At 41.0% G+C, this 16,123-nt stretch overlaps 1 protein-coding gene and 1 long non-coding RNA gene across 3 annotated transcripts in view; both read left to right on the top strand.

Moving 5' to 3' along the window:
- The window catches only part of LOC109400987 (early estrogen-induced gene 1 protein), a 337,105-nt gene that overhangs the window by 31,174 nt on the left and 289,808 nt on the right, over positions 1-16,123 (top strand). The window lies entirely within an intron of this gene.
- On the top strand, positions 13,593-13,996 carry LOC134287051 (uncharacterized). The gene is made up of 2 exons (XR_009996977.1): positions 13,593-13,742; positions 13,810-13,996. It is a non-coding gene; the product is annotated as an uncharacterized LOC134287051 (long non-coding RNA).

The following is a 16,123-nucleotide window of genomic DNA, read 5'->3' on the forward strand; positions in this document are numbered from 1 at the left end:
CGAAATTACATTTTCAGCACTGTTGCTTATAAATACACTCATCAAATGTTTTCCTGAATATATTTTACGTCGATGTTGCCAAATGTACTAAACCTAAATAAAATAATACTTTTGGCTTGTTAATTAGATTTTATACTAATGTTCTAGTAAAATTAAGATTTCTACAATAAATATTACATATTTGGCAGCACTTCTGTTCAGATAATGTTAAAATATATGAAATTTGTTTAAAATTGATGATCTCAATCTCAGATACATTTTTTTAGTTCAACAGGTTATGCTAGTCCATTACGATAGACTCATAATTGATGAACTGGCAACACTGTAACATTTTTTTAATCCTTTTTATACTCGATATTGTTCAAATCAGCTCAAAACGTGATTATATGGCATCGAACAATGTTTTTTTTCACGGAATTTATAAACTGCACCTGATTTTATATGATACTTTATATGAAAAAAATGAATATTTTTTCTCAAAAACGCTATATCTCAGGAACGACGCAAATTACTTTGGGGAGTTAAGCTTTTTCGATAGAAAAACGTCTGATAAACACGATGGAATCAAAATTTTTAAAATCAAAATATACGTATTTTGAGAAAAATCGATTTTTAGTTTTAAAATTGAAAAATATGATATCTGGCAACACTGTACCAAAAAAATAATATTTTTTCTGGATTCCCTGAACGATTTCCTTTAAAAAAGCCGAAGGTCGAAAATGTGTAGGTGCAATCGTTTCAATGATAAAAATAAAAGAAAGAGAGGATAATTTTCATATCGGCCAAAACGAGGGGTGCTGCCACGGGCCGAGGGGTGATCCGATCGGCACCAAAATTTGGATTTTTTCTTTTTCCATCTAAACAAATGTTTCAACCAAATTTGGTTCAAATCCGTGATGGTCGGTTGCAAGTTTTTACATTTTCTCGGTCACTTCATATGGAATGACCCATATACCTAGTGGCTGTGTTTATAAGCAGAAAAAGTTACGAAAATCAACTAAAAAATTAAGAAAATTTATTAAGTACTGTTTTTTTTATGAGCTGGAAAAAAATCAACACGATTGAAATGAAACCAATCTAGAGTGCGGTGCAGCGATGACCTCAGCAGTTGTGAATCCCCCAAATCTTGGCAAAACAAAATTTGCCAAGACAGCTAGTTTATGAAAATAATTGGGCTCCTGAACTATTCTTTTTTTGTAAAAAAAATTCTGCTGTAAATTCTTTCAGGAATTCTGGACAGTTTTTATCTAGAATCTACGAAAATTGACCAAACATTCTCCAACAATTTGCGAAATGTTTTCGAGACTTGTCACTCAGAGATCTGAAATTTGAAAAATTTCTTTATGAAATACTCTAAAACGTATTTGTCTCAGCTCGTCAACAATTGATCTAGGGCATGGTTTCCCAAACTGTGGGTCGCGACCCCCCAGGGGAATCGCCAGCCTTCATCCAGGGGGTCGCGAGAGACAGTAAAGTATTTTACTGTAACAGACAACAAATGAGGAAATTTTTATGGGGGGGTCGTGAAAACTACGTCTGCTGGCAAAAGGGGGGTCGCGCGACCTGAAAGTTTGGAAACTTATGATCTAGGGGTCAACCAAAAACTTTCTCTAGCGTATTCCAAAAAATCTATTTTTTTTTTAATTAGTTAGATTTTTCTTAGAAAACTGACATTTTTTAATTGCAAATTCTGCTAAGAAATACAAAACGGATTACTACTGCATTTATTAAGACATGACGGAAATCCCATGCTTTTAAAATTCTTAAAAATATCTGATTTCGATGTCATTACAAGTGCACGCTGTGGTTTATTTTTCAAAAGTTGTTCAAACCTGGAATTCGGAATCTCTTCACATGACATAAAAAGAGAAATCCTCTAAATTCGAGCCAAAAATATTGATGTTTAGAGGTGGCACAATCGTCTCAAAGTTGAGTTTTCGAGTAAAAAAAGGAGTTTTCACTTCAAGTGCCATAACTTTTTCAATTTTCAATCTTTTTCAATAAATTTCTTTCAAATTGATTTTCGAATAAACTTGTAGAACATTTATTTTTTGTGTCTCCAGTTAGCCTAGAGGCTAATGCTATGGATCGCCAATCCGGTGACGGTTGGTGCGATTCCCGTTCCGGTCGAGAAAATTTTCTCGACTCCCTGGGCATAGTGTATCATTGTACTTGCCACACAATGTACAAATTCATGCAATGGCAGGCAAAGAAAGCCTTTCAATTAAAAACTGTGGAAGTGCTCTAAGAACACTAAGTTTAAGAGAGGCAGGTCAAGTTCCAATGCGAACGTCGAGCCATAAAAAGTAGAAGAACATTTTTTTAAAGTTTCGCAAAACATGAGTTTTTTTAGAGTTTTTATTTATTTTTTCTTTTCAAAACAAAAACTGAGTCCGATAACTTTTCAACCGCTTGACCAATTTCAAATATTTCAGCGTGCTTTTGTAGATATTTGAGGGGGTTAGAAGCAAAGTGGTGTATGTGACAAAAAACAACTTTAGAGTAAATGAGGCTTAAAATTATTCACTAATTTTTTCGCCCATACAAAACGTATGGAGTTTCAAAATTGATCCATTTTTCTCCGGGTTATTGTAATTTTCGTAATCATCGTAAAACAGTCTTAAAAAAGTTACTAAAAGCTTAGAATCTGAAGAATTTTTTCATATGCTCAGGTCAAAATCGACAAAATGGTCACTTACACCCCTTTGCATCTGGGCCCCTCATTTTTGTTGCCTAAGAATGCTGTGAAACCGTACCTTTAAAAAAAAGTTTCAACATGGATTAATATCAAAAACCGTTCAAGAACCCGAATTTTGCAAGAAAAAATAGGAGTTTGGCCAAATTTTGATTGTTTTCATGCATAGTTTCTGGCTTTAAGTCCAAAATTCAAAATAATCATATGGAAACCTAAAACTTCAATTGTTAAAGTATTCGGAATTAATTCTTCAGGATGCGCGCTGTTGTAGAAAGTTCAACACTACCAAAAAACCTCGCTCATCATTTACAGCGCGAGCGTAGTGCAGTTTCAGCTACTTGTTGGCGTGTGTCCTTATTTGTTAAACATATTTTCATGTTCCAAGAGCAAGGAAATTTTTTAAAAATATCCTTCACTGTTCATTTTACATTGAAAAACCAAGTTTTAAGGCATGTTGTGGCAGTTTTTGGTAAAAATTCGTAAAAAAATGAATATTTAGTTTCATTTTTTTTTTTCAGAACATATTTGGGCAACAAAAATATCTACAAAAGCACGTTAAAATATTTGAAATTGGTCTAGCGGTTAAAAAGTTATCGGGTCCGATTTTTTTTTTTGTTAAAAGGAAAAAAAATCTTAAAAAATCATATTTTGCGTGACTTTGGAAAAAATAATGTTCTACAAGTTTATTCGAAAATCAATTTGAGAGAAAATCATAAAAAGATTGAAAATGGGTTGAAAATTGAATAAGTTATGGCACTTAAAGTGAAAGCACCTTTTTTAACTCGAAAACTCAGCTTTGAGAGAAAATCCCATACAAATTTCAATCGCAATGCGGAATACGGGTACGCAACCAATCGCTCCCAAATCTTGCACATCTTGTTTTGAACGCTAATATGGTCCTAAAAACGTTTGTTGTTGTTACATCATCGACCAACTCTAATGTGTATATAGTGTAACAGGCACGAAGATGCTAAGGCCGAAGGCACTCTACGTATTTTTCATTACGAAAAGCTCCTGGACCGACCGGGGATCGAGCCCGTCACTCTCAGCATGCTCATGGTGAATGCCTGCGCGTTTATTGTTGCGGCTAAATGGGCCCTCTTGAACACCCCTACATTAGACACAGATGTGGAAACAGTTATTACGATTGAGAAGTTAGAAAATAGGCTCTACCTCATTTTGCAGAAAGCCATTAAGCATAATGCCATTTGACATAACAAAGATTATGCACATTCTTAACAAGAAGGCTGTTCTTCGGGCCCATATAGCCGAGGCGGTAAACGCACGGGTATTCAGCATGATCATGCTGAGGGTGACGGGTTCGATTCCCGGTCGGTCCAGGATCTTTTCGTAAAGGAAATTTCCTTGACTTCCTTGGGCATAGAGTATCTTCGTGTCTGCCACACGATATACACATGCAAAATGGTCATTGGCAGAGGAAGCTCTCAGTTAATAACTGTGGAAGTGCTCATAGAACACTAAGCTGAGAAGCAGGCTTTGTCCCAGTGAGGACGTTACGCCAAGAAGAGGAGAGGAGGCTGTTCTTCGTATTACGCCAAACGGCATTATGCCTAACGGTGCCAAATGGCAGTTATGTTAATTGACATTTATGACAAGTGACATTATACCAAATGACATTATACCAAATGACATTATACCGGCTGCACGAACAGAGTGTGGTTGCTAAAACGCTGGAAAGCATGGATCGGAACGAAATGCGGAGGTTTCATGCAATTGTCAATAGTGTGTGGCATAGGACTACGTCATGTCACATGACTGGAAAGGAACTTTTGCTGACAGACAGGATTATCATAGTTGAGGGGCCGTGATGCAAAGGGGTGTAAGTAGAGGGTCTTGCCCGGGATTTCCCGGGACACAATTTCCGGGATCCAAAAAATCCCACATCCCGGGATATTTTTCCGAAATACCCGGGATTTCCCGAAAATTTAAAGATTGCAATAGTGTTTTCTACTCAAATATAACTGCTCATCCTAATTCTTTTTATCAATATTTTCATTTTTGCATTAGATTCTACTCTATCTGTCAGATCCAATGGCCATATGGACTTTTCGGCAGAATATTAATATGTTAAATCTTTGTTTAGGTTGTTAGATGGTAATAGTCCTAGAGTTTAACCCTTTATAAGGCCGAAAAAACTAGAAGAGTAATCAACGCATACTATTACGGAAATGATTATACTCATGATTAAATGTACAGAACAATTTTTGTTTGAAAGAAACTCTCAAAAATCTAGGTGGCAATATAGTTGCCACTGCCCGTTCAGCCCAAAAACGCTGGTGGAAATATAGTTGCCACTGCCCGTTTACCCCAAAAACGAGCTTTTGAGGTGACAATACAGTTGCCACTGCCCGTTTGGGGTACTTTTCTTCTTTTGACTTCGACAAAAAGCCGGAAAACAGATCTTAGAGTGGATTTGGGCTTAACCCATAATTTAAACTGTGTAGTTCAGCTCATATCAACTCATAATTTGATTATTTCTTAAAATATTTACCAAATCTATAGTTTTACAATAAGTTTGAGCTAATTTTCTTTACGCGGTCAAATTTAGACATTTTTGAGACTACAATTTCATTTTTCATTTATTTAGTTCACATCAAATTCATGATAATACTGAATTAACAATTTGCCGCCATAATACTCGATTTGCAGCTGCAGCTCTCCATCCTCGGTCACGCCCAACACTCGCCAGATCACGCTCCACCTAGTCCGCCCATCGTGCTCTCTGCGCTCCACGCCTTCTTGTACCAACCGGATGGTTAGCAAACACCAACTTTGCAGGGTTGTTGTCCGGCATTCTTGCAACATGCCCTGCCCACCGTATCCTTCCAGCTTTGGCCACTTTCTGGATACTGTGTTCGCCGTAAAGTGCAGCGAGCTCGTGGTTCATCCTTCTCCGCCACACACCGTTCTCCTGCACACCGCCGAAGATCGTTCTTAGCACCCGTCGCTCGAAAACTCCGAGTGCTTGCAGGTCCTCCTCGAGCATCGTCCATGTCTCGTGTCCGTAGAGAACCACCGGTCTTATTAACGTCTTGTACATGGTACATTTGGTGCGGGGGTGAATCTTTTTTGACCGCAGTTTCTTCTGGAGCCCATAGTAGGCACGACTTCCACTGATGATGCGCCTTCGTATTTCACGGCTCACGTTATTGTCAGCCGTTAGCAAGGAACCGAGGTAGACGAATTCTTCTACCACCTTGAAAGTATCCCCGTCTATCGTAACATTGCTGCCAAGGCTTGTCCTGTCTCGTTCAGTCCCACCTACCAGCATGTACTTTGTCTTAGCCGCATTCACCACCAGTCCGACCTTTGCTGCTTCACGTTTCAGGCGGGTGTACTGTTCTGCCACCGTTCCAAATGTTCTGGCTATAATATCCATGTCATCCGCAAAACAGACAAATTGGCTGGATTTCGTGAAGATCGTACCTCGGCTGTTGAGCCCGGCTCGTCGCATAACACCTTCCAGGGCGATGTTGAATAGTAGGCAGGAAAGTCCATCACCTTGTCGTAGTCCCCGTCGAGATTCAAATGAACTGCATAGCTCACCCGAAATCCTTACGCTGTTCTGCACACCGTCCATCGTTGCTCTTATCAGTCTAGTCAGCTTCCCGGGAAAGCTGTTCTCGTCCATAATTTTCCATAGCTCTGTGCGGTCGATACTGTCGTATGCCGCTTTGAAGTCGATGAACAGGTGATGCGTTGGGACCTGGTATTCACGGCATTTCTGGAGGATTTGCCGTACGGTGAAGATCTGGTCCGTTGTCGACCGGCCGTCGATGAAACCGGCTTGGTAACTTCCCACGAACTCATTTACTTTAGGTGAAAGACGACGGAAGATGATCTGGGATAGCACTTTGTAGGTGGCATTCAAAACGGTGATCGCTCGAAAGTTCTCACACATTAACTTGTCGCCTTTCTTGTGGATGGGACAGATTATCCCTTCCTTCCACTCCTCCGGTAGCTGTTCGGTTTCCCAGATCTTGACTACTAACTGGTGCAGACAGGTGGCCAACTTTTCCGGGCCCATCTTGATGAGTTCTGCGGCGATACCGTCCTTACCAGCCGCTTTGTTGTTTTTGAGCTGGTGGATGGCATCCTTAACTTCCCTCAGCGTGGGAGTTGGTTCGTTCCCGTCCTCTGCTGCACCAACATAGTCATTTCCTCCGCTGCCTTGGTCCTCCGTGCCTACATTCTCTTCGCCATTCAGGTGCTCGTCGAAGTGCTGCTTCCACCTTTCGATTACCTCACGTTTGTCCGTCAGGAGGCTCCCTTCCTTATCCCTGCATATTTCGGCTTGCGGCACGTAGCCTTTGCGGGATGCGTTGAGCTTCTGGTAGAATTTGCGTGTTTCCTGTGAACGGCACAGCAGCTCCATTTCCTCGCACTCCGCTTCTTCCAGGCGGCGCTTTTTCTCCCGGAAGAGACGGGTCTGCTGCTTCCGCTTCTGTCTGTATCGCTCCACATTCTGTCGGGTTCCATGCTGCAGCATTACCGCCCGCGCTGCATCCTTCTCCTCCAGAACCGCTCTGCACTCCTCGTCGAACCAATCGTTTCGTCGACTCCGTTCTACGTACCCGATAGTGCTCTCGGCTGCGTTGTTGATGGCTGCTTTCACTGTACTCCAGCAGTCCTCTAGAGGGGCCACATCGAGCACACCCTCGTCCGGCAACGCTGCCTCGAGATTCTGCGCGTATGCGGTGGCGACATCCGGTTGCTTCAGTCGCTCTAGATCGTACCGGGGCGGCCGCCGGTAATGTACGTTGTTAATAACGGAGAGTTTTGGGCGCAGTTTAACCATCACCAGGTAGTGATCGGAGTCGATATTAGCGCCACGATAGGTCCTGACGTCGATAATGTCGGAGAAGTTCCGTCCATCAATCAGAACGTGGTCGATTTGCGATTCCGTTTGTTGTGGTGATCTCCAGGTGTAACGATACGGGAGGCTGTGCTGGAAGAAGGTGCTACGAATGGCCATGTTCTTGGAGGCGGCGAAATCGATGAGGCGTAGGTCATTTTCGTTCGTCAGCTGGTGGGCGCTGAACTTTCCAATCGTCGGTCTGAATTCCTCCTCCTGGCCTACCTGAGCGTTTAGATCCCCTATGATCTTGACGTCGTGGTTTGGGCAGCGGTCGTACTCGCGTTCGAGCTGCGCGTAAAATGCGTCTTTGTCATCATCAGTGCTTCCGGAGTGAGGGCTGTGCACGTTTATTATGCTAATGTTGAAGAATCGGCCCTTGATCCTCAACCTGCACATTCTTTCGTCGATCGGCCACCAACCGATCACGCGCCTCTGCATGTCGCCCATCACTATAAAAGCTGTTCCCAGCTCACGTATGTTGCCGCAACTCTGGTAGATGGTATGATTACCTCTAAACGTTCGCACCATAGATCCTGTCCAACACACCTCCTGCAGCGCTACGATTCCGAACCCGCGGTCCTTCAGTATATCGGCGAGTATGCGGGTGCTCCCGATGAAGTTGAGAGATCTGCAGTTCCACGTACCGAGCTTCCAATCGCAAGTCCCTTTTCGTCGCTGTGGTCGTCGCCATTGGTATCGGTTCGCATTCTTCTCTTGTTGATTTTCCGGTGCTAGTCCTTTTTACGGCTGGCTCGCAGGGCCTGACACCAACCCACTAACCCAGGGAGCTGGGCTTACCTTCCCGGAAGCTACGGGTTCTGCATTGGCATTTCCTCCAACTACAGTGCTAAATAGCTAGGCTCGAGCGCCAGTCTTCGCCGGGGGTGGTGTTTTTAATGGGCGCCCAGGAGATAATATTTTACCTGAGCTTCCACCCCCAGCTGAGCTGAGACTACAAATTGTTGTTAAAGCTTTGTTTAGTACTAAAAAAATACCAGACGTTGTTAGCAATCCTAATTTTGCGTAAACCAAAAAAGAAGTTCGAAATAAATTGTTATAAAACAGAAAAAAAATAAAAACAGTTGGTGGCAATATAGTTGCCACTGCCTTATAAAGGGTTAAGGCCGTATTTCCTGCATCATTTTTCGTAGTACCTACAACCATTACTGACAGATTTCTTCAGAAAATCTTACGCTAGATTTTTGATTTAGAAGTACTACATACATTTTTTCAGATGTCCCTGGAGAAATCCATTAATCTATTGATATATTCTGGATTTGATCGATTACTTGACGCACTTCCTAAAAAAATACGACAAGTTGACCAAATAATTCTTGGTGGTATGAGGCTTATAAGTCAAGAAAATTGGTAAAAAGTTTCAAAAGGATCTTATATAAGAAATTATAACGTAATCTCTGGAATATACCGTTGAATTTGTTTTTGATGGAATTCCTTAACAAAAGGGACTTTGAAGGTCTGGGCTGGAGTAAATACTTGAGATGCACAGTATATCCTGGTAGTAATGAAATACAATTGTAGTAAAAACATCAGAAGAGACTGCTGAAGGTAATGATTTTGTCAATAATAGCCAAAAATATATCAGTGGAGTTTCTAGATGGAATTCTCGAAATCATTTTAAGACTAAAAACCTCCTGGTAAGTTATAGGCGTCTCTTATGTATTTCTGGAAAGATTTTTTGAGGAATTTTCAAAACTTTTTATAGCAACCTCCAAAAGCTGGCAGTAGAAATTTTCAAATTACTTTTCCACGCCTTTTCACCAAAATTCCGCCAGAGAAATTCTTAAACTTATTTCCAGAAAAAAAAAAACAAGGAAAGATCTCGTGGGTTTATTTCAAAATTTCTTTAATAATGTCTACTTAATAATCAATTTTTCACACATTCTTGTCATTTAATTTTGGATTGAAAAGATGGCTAAGAATATTATTATATTCATACTAATGCAAACAAGCTTTCGGGAACTTTTTTAAGATTGTTTCTACGATGATGGAAAAAAATACAATAAATCAGAGAAAATTGGGTTGATTTTGAAACTCCATACATTTTGTATGGGATGAAAAATTGGTTAAAAACTTGAAACCTCATTTACTACCCCTATTCGCATAACAGTCCCATGTTTGTTGGGTTTCCTATTCACATGGGACTGTTGTGCCAATGGGGGCAGTTTACTCGAAAGGGGATTTTTGTCACTTACACCCCTTTGCTTCTAACCCCCTCAGTTGATGACGGCCAAACAGTGGATCCACTATCAAGAGGTTGAGGAGGCTCTCAAAGAGTTGTGAAACAACAACAGCTGCTGGAAGGACGAGGTCTTCTTATGCGTGGAAGCGAACAGTTATTGATGCAACTTGCCACCAGATTCTTGAAACCATATGAGAGGATACGAGTTGGTTGATTGGCCTCATATGCTCAATCTTCAATTCGGCGTACAAGTCATCGCATATCCTGTTCAACAATCTGAGACCTCTTGAGGAATGCATCGTCTGCGAGTACCAAACTGCTTCTTGCGCCGGGGGGAGGGGGGGGGGGGATTAGTTGTTAATCAACGACGGATCAGATGCTTATTTTCAGGAAATATGGCATGCATAATTTGTTTGATATGGATGCAACGTACGTTTCAATGAATATAAATCAGCTTTGGTACATAATGCCAGAACATGGTTTTCAGGAATTATGCTGATACTCTGAGTGTGTCAAAGCCAAGTTTTTGGATCGTAAACGAAGTGGCTATCTCATTTGTAACCTTGGGTGGGTTGAAACTGAGTGATGCTATTTCAAATTTACTTGGATTCGATTGGCAAGTCGGGTACTAACATTTCATGGTGGCGCATGCTTGTTGGTTTGCGTGACGATTCTCGGACAAAAAAATGGTATTTTGCGCAGACGCATAAATCACGAGCTGTGTACTGAACAAATAATGCTGTGTACAAAGATTCGAATATTGTGAAATGAATGAAATATGGCAAAAAAACAATTGCAAAAACATTATTCAGCGGCGGCGATTAGGAAAACCATGAATAGCTCTCATCGAAAAAGCTCCTCCGCGACCTGATTTTTCATGGTCACCGCATTTTTGCTACAATGAAACACTGTTTTTATTGACCATTTGCACCACAATCTATCTGATCGAATAACCTGCAGGAAATTGATGCGAATATTTCTCGGTCGGATCGCTATCTGCCGCTCCCAATTCACCTGACCTGCAATAAATCGTCTATCAGATTCCAACGTCATCACAGCACAACAGAGAGTAGGTACATCACAACACACTACTGCGCTGCGCACCCGTCGTTCAAAGAAGATTGATCTGTTTTAGAACGCATTATTATCGCGGCCAAAGGCGACGGAAAAGATGACTCGAGAAAAAAAATCGTACCCTCCCTTGCGGACCATTTGCCGGTGCGGTGCGACATTCAAGGCGAGCAAAGTGCTCCCAAGGGTGCATTAACCTATGTAGGCTAGGCGCGCACAGTAATGCAGAAGACCCTTCTCGTCTAAACTTGAACGAACGAACCAATATCCGCTTCACAGCAGCGAAGGGAAATCAAAATGACGACGACGACGACACCCATTGTTGGCTCCGGCTGAGCTGCTCCCCAATAACTAATATGTTGTTGGCGCTGGCAGAAATGTATGGTGGATCGATTTTCGTCCAATGTCACTGCACCGGCGTCACTGGCTGGCTCTACAGTAGTGGAGCTGTACCGGAAACTCGATGCTCTTGGTTGAGAGTGGGTGGAATGGTGGTTACGGTGCAAGTGCATTCGGCTTTTGTGTGTAATCCATTATGGGATGAATGGATGCTTATGCGAGTGCAATACGCGTCTATCATAATACAGTTTTGTAACATAAATGACTTTTACAGTGATTTAAACTAGGATAAGGCTTTCAAAAATATTACCCAAAAACTGTTATTCGTATTCGTTGTTTTTTACTATAAAATCGATTCATTTTTTATTAACTTGATGTTACAACTATATATACATTTTTAATAATTAGTTATATCCATGATTCACGATAAATAACTAAATGTATCAAATTAAAATTTAATAAAACGAACAGAAGTCTTATCACCCTCCATCAAGCATCATCTGGCATCTTGTTTCGGCGCTACGATGTTTGATGTCTCACTTGATTGTCGCTAACATACTCTAGTGTTGTGTTTCGCTTCTGATGTCTCTGATGTGTTGCAGTATAATTACCGAGCGTATGTTTTCAACTGCAATCCCCAACACGCTAACGCCGCTCAGCACTAAAGTGCATAATTTCCAGACTACATCAAAAATGTGTAACCCTTGCACATTTACAAAATCAGCTCCAGTGTCCGCAAAATTGTTAAAATCGCAAAAATTTTTGACGCCAATCTAGGTAGGATTACTAGTGACCTAGAGATTTAAGTCCTTTCTCAGAATCAGTTCATCATCCTTATTTCAATTGTTACTGATTCTGGAATTGGAATTCTACATCAACAATTGGATTCTACATTAGATATCTCTTGATAGACGATCAGCAATTAGATTATGTTTATTTTTTTATTCTTCCATCACTTTCAATCCACTAGGGCACTGCGTGATCGATTCCAATTGGAAGCTGTACTTACACTTTGTACAGCGCCTAAATGCATTCTATTCTAATTCTTCTATATCGAACTGGTTGCCGTTGCGCTGCTTTCACTTTCTACCCTATCATGGTAGAATAATGAGCACGAGGATGTGAGGCTGTTGGTTGTTCCTTTTTCCAGTCCGATTGGGGGTCCATTATGAGTTGCCGTTCACCGCTGTCCTTGTATCCGGGTTCGTTTGAGCCATGGGCTCAGAAGAGGGTCAGTGTCAGCTGCTCTCAGGGGAAAGGCTGGGATCGAACCCATGACCACCTGTTTATGAAGCAAACGTCTGACAAATTGCGCCACCTCATTCATTCATTCATTTATTTAGTTAACATCAAATTCATGATAATACTGAATCAACAATTTGCCGCCATAATACTCGATTTGCAGCTGCAGCTCTCCAACGTCGGTCACGTCCAACACTCGCCTGGTCCGCCCATCGTGCTCTCTGCGCTCCACGCCTTCTTGTACCAACCGGATGATTAGCAAACACCAACTTTGCAGGGTTGTTGTCCGGCATTCTTGTAACATGCCTTGCCCACCGTATCCTTCCGGCTTTGGCCACTTTCTGGATGCTGGGTTCGCCGTAAAGTGCAGCGAGCTCGTGGTTCATCCTTCTCCGCCACACACCGTTCTCCTGCACGCTGCCGAAGATCGTCCTTAGCACCCGTCGCTCGAAAACTCCGAGTGTTTGCAGGTCCTCCTCGAGCATCGTCCATGTCTCGTGTCCGTAGAGAACCACCGGTCTTATTAACGTCTTGTACATGGCACATTTGGTGCGGGGGTGAATTTTTTTTTTGACCGCAGTTTCTTCTGGAGCCCATAGTAGGCACGACTTTTACTGATAATGCGCCTTCGTATTTCACGGCTCACGTTATTGTCAGCCGTTAGCGAGGAACCGAGGTAGACGAAATTGCGCCACCGTCCCTGGCAATTAGAGGGATTGTAACATAAGGCTGAATTTCAAAAGGCTGAATGCACAAAAGGCTGAATACGAAAGGCTGAAATCAAGAAAGTGTAACATAAGGCTGAAATTACAAAAGGCTGATGGTTGAAAAGGCTGAAAATACGAAAATGCGTATGTTCGCACATCAAATCAAGTGCGAAGAGGATATCGTGGCGTCATCTACCTGTGGAAGCTGTAGAAACTCACAGCACGAATTACTATGGCTGATGAACATCACAGCAAAAATTAATTAATTTTAAATGACATGTAAAACAAGAGAGCTGTAATATTAAACGACTTGAAACTAACATTCAATTTAAATTTGAGTTGAAATGCATGCACATAATAAGAGCATGGAAAAAGATTCAAAGTCACATCGAAATACATTTTATTTTACTACGCATTGATTTTCCAATTGAATAAACTGTAAATTCCAACAAGCAACAGCCGCGTCAGTTAGCTGAGACAAGTATGGCCGTCGTGCTGGATCGGGTGCGTTTGCTGAGCTGTTTCTCGAGGATATTTACTTCTGTACCACACGTCGGATAATTTAACTCGTGCCACCGAGTGTATACAAGATCACCATTATATCTACAGGTAAGAGCTGAATTCATATTCGACTGTGATAGCGAAAAGTATGATCCGGAATGATGCTTTCTTCCAGATACCACGATTATCCATCACGTCCATGGCAAGCAGCAAGCAGTAGAACGCGCCTGAGATGGTAGACGACAATTTCCTGCGTCCTGCGCTTTATCAATCAACTTATATATAAATGATGTGTTTTATTAGTGTTAAAATGTTGTACTGTTTTAAATCTTTCAAATAAAAGCATTACTTCCATTCCATTGACTTGTGCTGCTGCTTCCGAATGCCGGGGAGAGGTCCGTACGTCATGGGTACAAACGAAAACGGAACAAAATGCCACACAGACGAACCGCGTGCAAGCAAAATTGAAATTTCAACGACGTTTAGATTTACACGTTTGGTCGACGTTCTTGAATCGTGTAGGTTTCAACGTCGATGCAATTTTGTGTTTATTTTCATGCTCCAAATATGTGCATGAAAATAAATTTAAAATTACATTTTTGTTTTAACTGTGATGGCTCCCTTCGGAATTTTGCGTTCCACTCTTCCGGCTACCTCGATAAGATGGAGAACCCATGGACTATAAAAGACGTCTTGTCTACGGTGGTCCCTCTCTTACTCTACGGCATCGGAGACCATCAGCACCATCATCATAGTCAGCGAAGCAGAAGAATAACAAACCTGTGAAATCGTTACCACCCTCTGAACACCCACTTATGGTGAATTTCAGTAATTTGAATTTGTGTAGTTATAAGTTAGAAGTTAAATAAAGTAGTGAATTTAGTAGTTATGATGGACGAATAAAAGTGTATTAAGACTTACTTGTGATGTGACGTGACTCTGTGTACCTGAAAAAGAAGAAGAAATAGAAGGAAATTGAACTTACCTGTGGCGCGCGAACTGTCCCCGTTGTGAAGTGTGGTGAATAGCGATTCAGCACAGATTCGCTGTTTCTACCCGAGTTATTAACAGCGTATATAAGTATAGCACTACTAACTTTTCTCGGAGTTACGTCCGAACCGAGATCGAGCCTGCTTCTCAGCTTTGGCATATCGTGTAACAGGCACGAAGGTACTCAATGCCAAAAAGGAGTCAAGAAAATTTTCATAATGAAAAGTTCTAGGTCCGAACGCGAATCGTACGCGTAACCCGCAGCATGGGCCCTAGTTTCGAAACTGAGCTTTTAGTAAAAAGGCTAATGGTGCATACCAACGAACACAAAAAGGAACTGATAATATTCATATCGTCAATTTATCCTTCCTAAGTCACAGTGTCTTCTGTGCTATTCTGAGCTATTCTTTCGAGTCATGCTGTTTTGGAGAGTGTTGTCATTACGACTACTAAAACAATATCATAAGAGATTTTCCCTTCTTTAAAATATATGCTATTCTTTTGAAAAATACTGTCTTAGTAATGTAGGCGTTCAATAATTCATAGCATTATGGCCAGTCGACCAACAAGCAAATTTTCAAATAGATCGTATAATCAATGAATCTATGTAATTATTCGCAATAGGAGTGATCTGTTCATCTGAGTTGTTAGTGTTGATGTTAGCCTTAAGGCTGGTGCGTTTGAAAACTAGTCGAATCACTATTTCAGCCTTATGCTATTTCAGCCTTTTGATGCATTCAGACTTCTGTAATTTCAGCCTTCCGTGCTTCATCCTTTTGTTATTTCAGCCTTTTGTACATAACCCCAATTAGATTATGTTCTCAAAATCTGAATGTTGTAAGATATACTCCCGGGGGTAATTTGATTTGTTCACTCAGACACAACGATGCTTCCATAAGTGTAGAATTAGCTTAAGTTAAAATACACGTAAATACAAAAAAAAAAAAAAAAAAAAAACGATGCTTCCTTGCAAAGCTTTAAATACTTCATCACGTTATGCAATATCAAACCGTTCTAATTGAATTTTCTCCAAAATTATTAAGATTTTCTGGAACTAAAGATCTTAAGAGCTGAAATCAAATCAAATCTTTTCATTTTCTCCTACATTGCACTCAACTGCCGACTCGAACCTGTGCCTTTAGCTGTTTTCCTTGCAATTAACATCCGAAACAAAATCGCACAGAGTCAGTTGCGATCTACAGTGGGCGAGCGAATGTATAATCAGTCTCGCACATCGACCTGTATACTGGTAACGGCTAGGGTAATTCGCCAATTGTTGAACGATTAGTACTGAAATTATTCTCTCATTTATTTTTCCGTGCATGGTTCCACTTTAGATTAGACGTCCAGATTCACTCATTACGTATACTCTCCATTGAATTTGCTTTTCCTTAAATTCCAATTTCTAAGAGAAAATAGAACATTTGTATGGGAAGTCTATAACCCAAATGTCGTTCGCTTGCTTAGGCTAGCTCATCCTAATGTTGGACGATTCTCGC

This window comes from Aedes albopictus, chromosome 2, assembly GCF_035046485.1.
Source record: "Aedes albopictus strain Foshan chromosome 2, AalbF5, whole genome shotgun sequence".
Lineage (NCBI taxonomy): Eukaryota > Metazoa > Arthropoda > Insecta > Diptera > Culicidae > Aedes > Aedes albopictus.